The sequence below is a fragment of the Geotrypetes seraphini genome, chromosome 2 (genome assembly GCF_902459505.1).
Source record: "Geotrypetes seraphini chromosome 2, aGeoSer1.1, whole genome shotgun sequence".
Lineage (NCBI taxonomy): Eukaryota > Metazoa > Chordata > Amphibia > Gymnophiona > Dermophiidae > Geotrypetes > Geotrypetes seraphini.
The window spans coordinates 107,885,075-107,898,434 of NC_047085.1; positions in this window are offsets into that span (position 1 = coordinate 107,885,075).

Sequence of the window (13,360 nt, forward strand, 5' to 3'; positions counted from 1 at the left end):
TCAACAATTTTTCAGTTCCACATCCCCCTACCAACTGACACGATTTGTTATCTTTCAGAAGAGGTGGTTTGTTGTTTTTTTTTAACACAATTTGCATAGTCATCTTATGGATTGGCCACTGATGAACGAACGTGAACTGACATGCTGCAATAGTGGGCTAGGCCGTTTCACAAGAAAGCAGATGGAATTCCATATACTGCACTTTGTTCTCATTGTATGTGAATTCAGAGCAATAGGGCAAAGATCCCAACAGAGGCAGAGCTACATACCCAGTGTCACCTTGATTTGTCCACTCTGGCAGATATTCACAAATGAAATAGTTGATCTCATTTATGAGTATACCAGAGCAGAGAGCAATAATCTTTACTAATAGTAAACTGTGCAATATCAAATTTCTTCATAGATTACAGATGCTGCATATTTCTGCAGATGGATGACAGAGGAGAGCATGGCTAGAGAAAAAGAGCTAGAAATTTCTCCTAAAATTAACTCTTTAGAAAACAATTCAGAGCTTTTACAGAAATAATTAAAAAAATGATTGAAAGAGTCATGTTTTATTTTCTTGATCATGAATCCATTTTTCTGATTATGGCTAATGTAAGAGCTCAGGATAGATAGAAGGTTGTTTGCAGAGAAAATCACTGTCTATCGAACTGTAAATACATTTGATATTTTCAGGAAATACACACCGAGGATTAATTTATTGGCTGAAAAAAAGGCAGAAAATGAATGAATTTAGTCGCTATTCATTATCCATTCAAGCTACAAACCAAACATAAAGGTTGACCTATTTTAAAATGACAGAATGGTAAAGTGATGCAGCTGACAGATCTAAATATAGGCCACAGCTTTAGACAAGATGCATTTAAAGACGCAGGGTTATGTTTCATGTGAAAGTTTTACATAGGTGGAAATCTGCTGTGAAGTGTGTTGAAATGCATGAAAAACTTAAACATGTCCAAGTAACATAAAAAGTGCATAGAATCATCTCCAAATTAATTGCACAAAACAATTGCACAAAACAAAATTTATACATAAAAAAAGAACAAAGATTTTTATTACCTGTCTGAGAACTGTTGAAATTTATTGTCATAAAATGCATAACCATGATATGCTGCTTCAAGAATGGTAAGAAATATCATATTTATGGCCCTTTTTTTCTACGTAGGAGATGCAGTTTGCCTGAAGATGCAATGTTCTTGTTCCATCTAAGGTAAGCCTGCAACATTTAATCAAAACATAATGGTTCTAAGAATTTTATTAATTTTAAATGAAGACTGACAGATATATAGCATAGGTTTGAAGAATCCCTTTTTCTTCTAGTTGTATGGCAAGCCTGTATCTCACCATTTAGGAAAATAGATAACATGGGTATACTGTTGGCAGTGGGATATTATGTTGGTTTATTTTACATTATCATTATGAAGGGGGGGGGGGGGTTATCAACTTGGCTATCATTTAAAATGGGTTATTTTACCACAACTCATTGTCCCCCTCCTTTACAATGCCATGCTAGCGTTTTTAGCACCGGCGGTGGTGGTAGCAGCTCCGACACTCATAGGAATTCTAGGAGCATCAGAACTGTTACCTTGGCGGCCAGCGCTAAAAACAATAGCGCAGCTTTGTAAAGGAAGGGGTGTATGCAGTGAGTCATAGAGACCCATCATAATGGTAGCTCATGATAATACCTCCCCCATTTGTTTTATTCTTATTTTTATTGTTAATTACTACTGCTTATCACTTAATTAATTAATTGTAACTCACCTTGAGCTGTTAGGTAAGGTGTATCTTAAATTAAAGTGAATAAAATATATGTACATAACATACCTATGAAGGGGGTGCTGAAAATTTCTTAGCCCAACCAACCAACTTCCTAACTTCTGAGCGCTGAAAAGAGTGTTATCTTATTTCATTAATTGCCAATTGGCAGAAATGAAATTCTATGTTTTTTGACATTGTTTCAGATTATTGACTGAACCATATCCATGACATTCTCTTCTTGGCTGAGCTGAGAACTTTTCAGCACCCCTTTGTAGTGTAAAGAGTTTTAGTCTCTGGTAACCAGAGCTGAGATTAAGATGTCATAATGCATCATTCTACCAATAAGAGCCAACCTCATCAGTGATGTCACAATGGCTTGATTGTCCTCTACTTGGCTCACTTTTATTGCATACGAAGGGGTGCTGAAAAGTTCTCAGCCCAGCCAACCAACTTCCTAAATTTTGCCACTGTAGCTGTATTTTGTTAAGTGCCAATTTGCAGAAATGGAATTCTGTTTTAGACAATGTTTCAGATTGACTGAACCATATCCACATAATTCTCTTCTTGGCTGAGCTGAGAACTTTTCAGTACCCTCCTCGTACACATGGAGAGAGAAAAATGAATCTTTCCGTAAGATTTTTATAGCTCATGTTTTATCCAAAATAAATCTTTTTTCATTTTTAGGGAACATACATAATACATACATATAGATGGATAATGTAAGAAAATAGAAGGCATTTAAAACAAGGAGGAGGGGGAAACACAAAGAACCCCTCACATTTATTGACCAAAGAAATAACAGTCCAGATTTCTCTTGGCTTGGGATTCTGTGCAGACATCTCTAATAGCTCCTTGACAGTTCACCTGACTGCAGCAGAAAAGAGAATGTGACGGCAACACTGGATGACAGAAAGAGGCCATTGCAAGCGCTGTTATACAGTTTACATGAGTAGATTTCAGCAGATTGCCGCTTTATCTCTTTTATGCATGTCCATGTATGGTCAAAGAGGACTTATAGAAATAAAGGCTGCACTCTCTTCTGGGCCCACCATCTGGGACTGTATGCCTTCGGCTTAAATATTTCACTGGAAGCTTCCTGAAACATTTTGATATTCCATTATATGAACTGTACAACAGTAACACAAATGTATGGCTTATTGCTTATGCCTTAGAATAAATATTACTTTAGATTTTATTTCACCTGGTTTGAAATGTAATACGAACTAATCTAATGAACATGTAAGATCATGAATGTTGGCCTAGTATATCAATTTAAATATGAATATTTTCTGTACTTTTGAAATGTAAAGCTGCTTCTCATATATAATGCATACATTTCAACATATTAAGAAACAGAAACATGATGGCAGATAAGGGCCAAATGGCCCATCCAGTCTGCCCATCTGTAGTAACCATGATCTCTTCCTCTCAAGAGATCCCACCTGACTATCCCACGCTTTCTTGAATTCAGACGCAGTCTCGGTCTCCACCACCTCTTCTGGGAGACACATTGTAGAAGTCATCTGTGTATGTGGAATTTTATATATGTGTAAAATTTCACATAAACAGATGACTTCTACAATGTGTCTCCGAGAAGAGGAACATTAACCAATTTAGCACGTGGTAAACCTAGAATGACCATTATATTCCTATGGGTGTCTTAGTGTTTAGTGCACACTAATCGTTAGCATGTGCTAATGCAATTAATGCATTCTAAATCAGTTAGCGTCCCTTGATGAATTCCTTCCTAAATGTACAAAAAGAAAGTAAAATGATAACCACCCATAAATACACAATTTAAAAGCCAGAGAGAAACCAGATGTACAGTTCAGCAACCTTGCATGATACTTTTTCTACGAGGTTAAGACCAATGACATGAAATTAATCAGGTACTTCTAAGTCAAGAATCAAACAATTATCAGTTGTATGAGATACCTTTGCTTAAATCTAGAAAATAGGAATGCACATCAAGATTACTAAAATCAAAAACATGAATCTTAACACTTACACAATAATATACTGGCTTTTCTAGTGGAGATTTTAGGTATCTGTAACATTTCCTGCCATTTTGAAGCACATATATACCAGTGAAGAGATGTTCCATATATAATTTATTTTCTCTCAACAGACTCCTACTATACCACATTTCCAGTTATCTGAACTTAGTTGTGTTAAATACATATTTTAGTTGGAGTTCTATTTTCAAATAGATGTCAACATTAATTGCCTCTCATAAAACTCTTGAACCAAGGGCCCAGATTGCAGCATTAATCTTCAAAGCTATCCATGTTAAGGTTCAGTATGCAAAACAGTATTGTTACGTACGTGCAAAATAAGAGGAAAAAATGTGTAGAAATACAACCCTTAATAGCACATGTACACATTGTTCAGTAGTTATCAAGGGGAAAATATTATGATTAAGGAAACAACAGGGGCATGCTTACTAACTTGTGCTAAGCGGTATTACAAGGAACTACTAATGCAGTAAGAATTAGTGCTGCCCAATTCAGGAAAAAAACATTTCGACTCGATTCGATTTTCCTGCCCAATTGAGTGTTTTTATAAAACATCCTGGTGGGTTTATTTTATAGCCTCTTCACCCACTTTGCCTTCTCCTAACCACACTGGCGCTGTGGTGTAAACAAAATAAACAAACAAAAAAGACTTTTCCTCTCTCTGTTAAATCCTAGCTCACGCTTGTGGTCTAACAAAAGCTCTGGCAGGATACACTTTTCAAATCTGATCTATTGTAATCACAAAACAGAAAATAAAATTATTTTTTCTACCTGTTGTTGTCTGGTCAATATTCAAATCTTGTTGGTCCCAGGCTCTGGTTGTCTTCTCATAACTTGCTTGCCAGGGTCTCCTTCTTTTCTTCTTTCTCTGTGCTAGCCATCAATCTTCTATCTCTGTCCTCCCCTTCCATTTCCCTTCCCTCCCCTGGAGGTCTGGCATCTTTCCTTTTTTTGTCTCCATCTACAGATCCACCTTTTCTCAACTACCCTTTCACCCAGCATCTCTCCCTCCTTCCCCACAACCCCAGGGTGCACCATCTCTCCCTTTCTATTCCCAACTATCCTCCTATCCATTATCTCTACACCATCCCCTGGTGTCCAACTTCTCTCCCTTTCTGTTCCCTCCCTCCCTAAATCCCATTATCCATCATCTCTCTCCCACTCCTCTGTTTTTAGACCCATTATTTCTTCCCCCCAAAGTCCGGCATATGCACTTATCTTTGAACCCTCCTTTCCCTCCCTCCATGTACTTCTACATCAGGGCCCCCTCCCCTGAAGGTCTGTCCCCCACTGAAGGCCTGTACCCCCCCGAAGGTCTGTCCTCCCTGAAGGCCTACACCCCACCCCTGAAGGCTTGCACCTCCCTGAAGGACTGTACCTCTCCCTGAAGGTCTGTCCCCCTTGAAGGTCTACACCCCACCCCAGAAGGACTGTACCTCCACCCAAAGGTCTGTCCCCCCAAAGGCCTACACCCCACCCCTGAAGGCCTGCACCCACCCTGAAGGACTGTACCTCCCCCTGAAGGCCTGTCCCCCCTGAAGGCTTACACCCCCCACCCTGAAGGCCTGCACCCCCCTGAAGACCTGCACCCCCTGAAGGCCTGCACCTCACCCCTGAAGACCTGCACCCCCCCTGAAGGCCTACACCCCACTCCTGAAGACCTGCACCCTCACCTGAAGGCCTGTTCCCCCGAAGGACTGTACCTCCCCCCCCCCCCCCGAAAGGCCTGTGTGTTCCCCTCTGGCCTCCCATGCCTCACTTTACCTGATTGCAGCAGAGAGCAGCCTGCAGAAAGGATCACGGGTACTTTAGCGATCCTTGCAGGTTGCCATAGGCCTCAGGAGCTGTCATCCTTCTGCTGCGGTCCTGCCCCTCCTCTGACAGAGGCAGGATCGCGGCAGAGGGATGACAGCTCCGGAGGCCTATGGCAACCTGCAAGGATCGCTAAAGTACCTGCGATCCTTTCTGCAGGCTGCTCTCTGCTGCAATCAGGTAAAGGGAGGCGCGGCAGGCCAGGGGGGAAACCGGACACTGCAGCACTTCCCGACTGACCCTCCCCCCTCCCCCTCTAAAGCAGGAGTGGCAGCGCCGGCCAGCAAGAGGCAGTGCTGCCAATCCTGCTTTAGGGGGGCAAGGGGGGAGGGTCAGATGGTGAATCAGGAGGCCGATTTGGGGGGGTTTTGAATCAATTCAAATTGATTCACCTGAAATGAATCAGTGAATCGATTTGAATCGTGAATCGGGCAGCACTAGTAAGAATCCCATAGTAATTGGCAGTATAGGATGAGGTAGGGAATGGGTAGAGTATGGATAAAGATTTGGCATGGACTGCACCTTGCAGCTGGTGCACAATAAGACCCAAATTCTCTATACAGCGTCAATCGTGGATCAATCAAGTGACAGCATCGTACAGAGAATTACACCACCAGAAAAGATAGATGCCGGAAATGTAGGCCATGGTTTTCCAGGCCTACATTTCTGGCACCTATCTTTGTTGTGACTCATGCCCATGTAGACACTTTAGACTGCTTAATGCCACTTCTGGTATTACCCATGCCTACAGTGACATTAAACGACCTAAAGCGCCTAAGGAGGCATGATTCTCGAGCCAATTTTTAAGGTGCCAATAGGTTCCTTGAAACTCAGTTAAAAATGTCATTGGAACAGCAATTTTTACTAAGTTTGTGTGTCTACCGGTGCCTAAAAAAATCAGTTAGAGAATCTGGGCCTAAGTGGCATGCTGTAACTCAACTGTGCAATTAATGTAGGTGCATATACTCGTATCTACTTCTACCTCAAAATGTAGCATTAGGTGCATTCATGCTAATTGTGTTAAAAATTTAAATGATGTGGGGAAGTTGCCTTTGTGGAAACTGCAGGGAAAATGCTGAACATTCCCCCAACAGTTACCGCACAGCCTTTGCACTTTCTGTTTGTTAATTTTGGGTTCCTTTTACAAAACTGCGGTAGGGGCTGATGCTGCGGTAATCAGTCTGATACCCATAGGGATTTCATGGGCGTCAGAGCATTTGCCGCATGGTAGCCGCTATCATGGCTTTGTAAAGTGTGTGTGTGTGTGTGTGTGTATGGGGGGGGGTTGTTTGTTAACTAATGTAAGTGCAAAAAACAACTGCATTTCCATAAACCAGCCCTATAGTTTCACAGAGAATGTATACAAAAGAGCAGGTCAATGCAATAAATCCTAAGCACATATGCAGTGGAATATGAAAATGTAAAACAAATTTTGTATGGAATTAAATCTCCTTGGGACACGATATTGAGGTCAAGCATCATTTTGCAGTCTGAAGTAAAAAGAAGCAGGCTTAGTATCTCCAGATATGCAAGGCCCTGAGATATGCAGAGCTGAGGTCATTGCTGTACAGAATTACACCCATGCGGTATGAAATCTCTTTGAGCCCTACTCTGCAAGGTTCTTTACCACAGAGAAAAAAGAGGAAGACTCCTTTGTTAGCCGGTAGATAGTGTGGTCTAGCTCAAACCTCCTGAATATAAGTGTTCAGGAAGAGACATGTGAATTCATTTTTCCATTAGTGATAAGTATGTCAAGCTCTGTTTTACACTATGATACACTTGTATTAAACAAAATGACAGGGTGCCAAAGCGAGATTGCATCTATTTCTGGTGATGACATGAAAATGGACACTTATTAATCACATGTTTCGAAAATAATTATCCATCACTTTATAAATGCTACTCAGAGTAAGCCTAAGTCACCTTTATTTCTGAATGCATTTGCATTTAAGGGATTGCTTTTCCATTAAGAAGCTTTTGAATTTTATATTTCTAGTAAAACAAACAATGAGAATATTAGGACCAATGCATAACAGCTTTATAAATTTGCTATGAAAATGAAATTGGAATACATTATTTTAGATGGTAAACTTTAAAGAGGGGGGGGGGGGAACTGAACACCTTGATTTTATTCATAGCAATAAGAAATAGTTGTTCTCAATGACAACATTTTGCTAGAGTAAATAAAAAAGCAAATTGAGATGTGAGTTTGAGAGGAGAGCCAAAATAGAAAATCCATTTGTAAATATCTGATAGTAAAGAACACTTTCATTAAACATTTCTTATATGAACAGTACTATTAATAGGATCACATGAAGCCTCATCATTACAATTGATAACAAACCCTTAAATTATGCCAGTATAAACACAAAAATAAAGAGAATGAGCTCACTTAGCATTAGGTAAAATAACATATTTGTTAGCGTATTATTAACAGTTCCCACCTGCATTGCATAATTACAGAGTGAAATGCAGATATATTTAGAGAAAATGCTTCTCTAAGAATCCATTTTCTCTTTGTAAGGGCACTGGATGTTTTTCTGTATGGATATTCCTTCAGATGTGGAGCTTAAGTCCTCCATGAAGCGTGGCACCCCTGTTCTAGAAATCCAGCTGTTACCCATTTTGATTTGGAAACTGACATCCTTCTGTTGGGATGGTTGCTTGCAAAGTCTTACTTGGAAACATGAAATTATGCATTTTATTTTGTATTTTTATGGAGGAAAACAAAGCTTGCCTTTGAACTTTGGAATAATGATATTAAACAGCTAAAATTTATATTTGCATTACAAGAAGGTTGATAAAATAAGGCAACAAAGAGTCACTGGTATGTCAGAAAAAAAGAATTATTGTTTGCCTGGGTTTTCAATGGGGTTTCCAGTAATGTGAATATATTCAGCAAATACAGCTAAGCTGCAAAGCGAAAAATACCACACAGCTATTGCAAACTGTAAAACAGAAAACACAAAATGTCTGCCATGTGTAGGTCCTTTCAGTGCAAGGAGAAATTGAGGAGAAAGCTAAGACTCATTTAAATGAGATGCAAAAAGTGATTAATGAGTATAATAACTAATGGAATATTTGATTAAAGAAATAATTGGTTGCAAAATATTACCATAAATATGAATGTTTGCTTTGACAATGGTTTGCATAAGCCTAGTTAATAAAATAACTTCAAATTTCCAACTAGTATATTACTTATTCACAAATATGTGATGTGCAAATGGACATCACATTTTAAAATTAAGCACAGCAAAGCTCATTGAATGAATTTATTTTTTCCTCTGTGTTTGAATGAAATGTGCTTCTTTAAAAACTGACTGCCCATGAATGTTTAAAGTTCACATTGTGTTGAAAAGTACTTTAAACTGTACTTTCAGTCATTATACAATCAGTAATACCTTGCTATTAAACACAGACTTTGCACACAATATTTACAAGCCAACTATGTTATTTCATCAGTTTCAGAAGAAACCCCCCCCCTCAGAAAATGGGATCATCACACAAAGGACATACTTGGTATACATATATGGGTGAGGATGCCTTTAACTGTGCACTCAGTAAGACAAGGGAGAGGAAAATTAGAATTAAACTTCAGGACAGAGTTTTCTTCTGGAGCTAGTAACATTGCATCTCTCTACAATTTTAAGTCTATTACAACATCTTTCTTACATTTAAACTATTTAGGACAATTTCTAACAGCAAAATATGAGGGGTGCTGAAAAGTTTTCAGCCTAACCAAGAAGAGAATGACCTGGATATGGTTCATTCAATGATCTGAAACAATGTCAAAGCACAGAATTTCGTTTCTGCAAACTGGAACTTAACAAAATAAGATGACTCTTTTCAGCTACACTGACAAAATAATACTCAGACTTTAGGAAGTTGGTTGGTTGGGTTGAGAAATTTCATCACCCCCTTGTAATATTTAAAATGCATAGATTGATCAAGACCACTGCTTATTGTTTACTGGCTCTGAGGTTTTGGTTATTTTTATTAACATGGGTCATAAAATCACATGCAATGCATTTGGTAATTCCACATCTCAAAGTTTGCATATGTGCATTAAATACCTTAAAATTATGATATATGCAATATCACATTTGTTTCACACACCTGTAAAGCAGGGAAAAGAATGATCCCTCTGAACAACAAAACTTACTTTAAATTTATATTTTGTCATCGTTATCATTTTTTGAAACAATTCTGATGTATAGTCTTCCAAGATTAAAATGAAGGAGTCATTTTTTTTTTTTTTTTAGAGATTTTAAGGGCTTTCTTTCTGGCAGAGGGGTTAATACTAGAAAATCTCCAAATCTCCTAATCATTTTGCTTTGCATAAGTAGTGGAATCACTTTGGACATCTGGTCCTTGGTTCTTTGTCCTAATATCCAAACATAACAGCATTTTCAAACATTATTTTATACTTGTTAACAATGTACTTTACAATAAATAAGGAAAATTCAATGTTTTTAGGAAGTTTATTCTTACCTGGAACTTTTTTAAATCCTTTGCCTCTTTTTTTTATTGGCTGCTAGTTTTCAATACCTAAAAGTCTTATCCAGGTAACTACAAATGCATACGAGGGGGCTGCTGAAAAGTTCTCAGCCCAACCAAGAAGAGAATGATGTGGAGTCGTGAAACTTACAAGCTATTCCACTTTTCTTGACCCTTTTCATTTCATTTCATATCTTTGAAATGTAAAGTGTCAAGAAAAGTGTGGAATAACTTTCAAGTTTCATGGCTCCACATCATTCTCTTGGTTGGGCTGAGAACTTTTCAGCAACCCCTCATACAATTGCACTGAATATCACTCAAGCCATCCTAAATACATGCTTTACATCATGAGTATTTCCAGCTATTTTTCATTATGTTTTTTAAAAACATGGTGCACTTGAAACCATGCTGTAATCTGAAGGGGAATTTTGTTTAATAAAAATTTAAGCTCATTTTATGTGCACCATCCATTCTGAGAATGCTATTTTAAAGATTTTAGATAAATGACAACTTTTTTTTTAGTAGCCTTATGATCAGCATGCGATATAAGTGAGTAGTATGAATAGCTGTGCTGCAAAGTAAAACACATATTTTAAAATAATATGTCCATTTAAAAGTTTGAAAAAATAAATTACCCTCTACCCCAGAACGCAGCTGTGATTTCCACCATAGCACAAGACGTCCTTTACTAACTAAAAATGAAAACTTCTTGTCTTTGAAGATGAACAAAGGTTGTGGCTTGCCACCTATGCTTCTGCATTTTATAACAAATAATATTATACCTTACTGAAAAATGAAGGCATGCATGTGCCATACAAGTAATGTTTTTCCAGTAGATTGGTCTGATATGAGAAATAGTGGGGATTACATGCAGAACATGAAGAAGATATGCAGCCCTATCCCTATATTGCCTGAAGGCTGGCCTTGCCTTTGGACTGCATTACCCTATATGTCCATCACCAGAACAATAGGATAAAGAGAAGCTACAAGGTTACAGGCAGCAGCCAGCTCAGCTGTTTGATGTCGGGGTTTTTTTTTAATAGGACTCAAATGGATAACCAGGGCTGAGTGAAAACATTGTGCACTGGTAATCACTAAAGAGAACAATTTTATGATTGCATGATTATATATGTCCATTCCCAGCTTCTGTTTGTATGCCAAAAAGGTGCAATCAGATCAGAAGAATTAATTGTTTGTTGCTTCTGTTGCTACCCAGTTTCAAATACTGTGACCTAAAGTCATTAAAATGGAGGCAAATCAAGAAGCAAATGTCTTCTATTCCCTGGCTAATTTTACTCAAATATTTGAGTTCTATGAAAACTGATCCAATGCAGAAACCTGTCACTGAGGCTTTGACAGAAATGTTATTAGACTGGAGCGCTGGTTAAAATGGATTCTCATTTTAAGCAACATTATGTTTGAAATCTTCGTTCGACATGCATCAGTGTATTTCCATGTGAGATGAGGAAGCATCACACATTGTTAGAGCATGTACAAATCAATAATTAATACATAAGCAGCAGCAAATTGACACTAAGGGTGCTTGCAGTGATATTTTTTCCCCCCCCCTTCGACAAGCAGGACTGTCAGACACAAGTGAGTGACATCAACTTATATCACTGGGATGGAACTGTTCTCCCAGAACTCAGAACTAAGCATAAAGTTCCAAGCTCTTAAGCTCTTCAGAAAGGCTCCACAGCAGCGGTACTATGTCGCTGGAAAGGTGCTTGAATTTTAATCATAACACATTGGATGGAGCAAGGATACTTGCTTCTACTGGAGTGGCAAATGTTATGGCTCTACAAAAGTTGTTTAACAGTAGACCACTTATCTGAAAAGGTCAGTTCATGACTCCACCTTTTCAGATAAGTGGTCTACTGTTAAACAACTTTTGTAGAGCCATAACATTTGCCACTCCAGTAGAAACAAGTATCCTTGCTCCATCCAATGTGTTATGATTAAAATTCAAGCACCTTTCCAGCGACATTGTACCGCTGCTGTGGCACCTTGTTGAAGAGCTTATGAGCACATTTAAATATTTAAAAGCCTTTAAATGTTATATGAAGATACTATTTGAGAAACTTGTCCAGTATTGATGAGAGGGTTTTTTTGTGTGTTTTGTTCTGTTACATCCTTCTTTGGCATTAACTTTTAACATTCAACTTTCTTCCATGTTTCTGCTTTCTTCTCAAAATCTACTCTTCCATGTCTTCCCTTCCAATCTATCCATGTGTACCATCTTCTCTCTCTCTCTCTTTCTTCACCCATATTCCCATCTATCATAAGAACATAAGAATTGCCGTTGCTGTTTCAAACCAGTGGTCCATCATGCCCAGCAGTCTGTTCACGTCCGCCCCTACTTCAAAGACCAGTGCCCTAACTGAAACTAGTCCTACCTGCGTACAATCCAGTTTAACAGGAACTTGTCTAACTTTGTCTTGAAACCCTGGAGGGTGTTTTCCCCTTTAACAGCATTTCTTCTATCTCTCTTCCCTGCCACACCCATTGCTGTGCACATCTCCTCCCTCTCTCTCTCCATCCCTGTGCACCATCTTCTCCCTCTCTCATGGTCTGACACCTCTGTCTTCCCCCTTTACCCCTCCCATGGGCTGGCATATCTCTCTTCTTCCCTCCATCTTCCCATGGTCTAACATCTCTCTCCTTCTCTCCTCTCCTTCCTTCAGTCTGGTATCTGTCTCTCCCCTCCTTCCATCACCCTTCTCCAGAACCCTTCTTTGAGTCATCTCTCCTCCTTCCAAGTGTAACATTTCTCCTTCCCTCCTCTCCATCACTATTATGTCCAACAATTTTCCCTCTTTCTTCCTTTCCCCTAAGTATACCATCTCTCTTTCCCTCCTACTCCATGCAACTATGTCCAACAATTCTCTTTTCCTCTTCCCTCTCCCACTGGTAGCATCTCTTTTTCCCTCCCTTCACAGTACCCCATCCATGCATCTGGCCTTTCCAACCCCCAGCCTGTTCACCATCTGTAATTCCTAATCACCTCCCAGTCTATACAGCATTTGACATTCCCAATCCCCTTCCAGCTCGTGCAACATCTGTCCTTCCATGCCTCCCCCAGCCCACGCAGCATATGTTCTCTCTGTCTTCCCAACCCCCAAGCCTGTGGTGTGTAGCGTATGTTCTTTTTCCCCCCTACCTATCCACTGGGACCCTGCAGCATGACATCTCTTTTCAGCTCCTGACTCCCCCACACCTCCTCCCCAGTTGCTGTTATTTTAAATCTTCGGGCAGTCGCAACATCAATGAGTTCA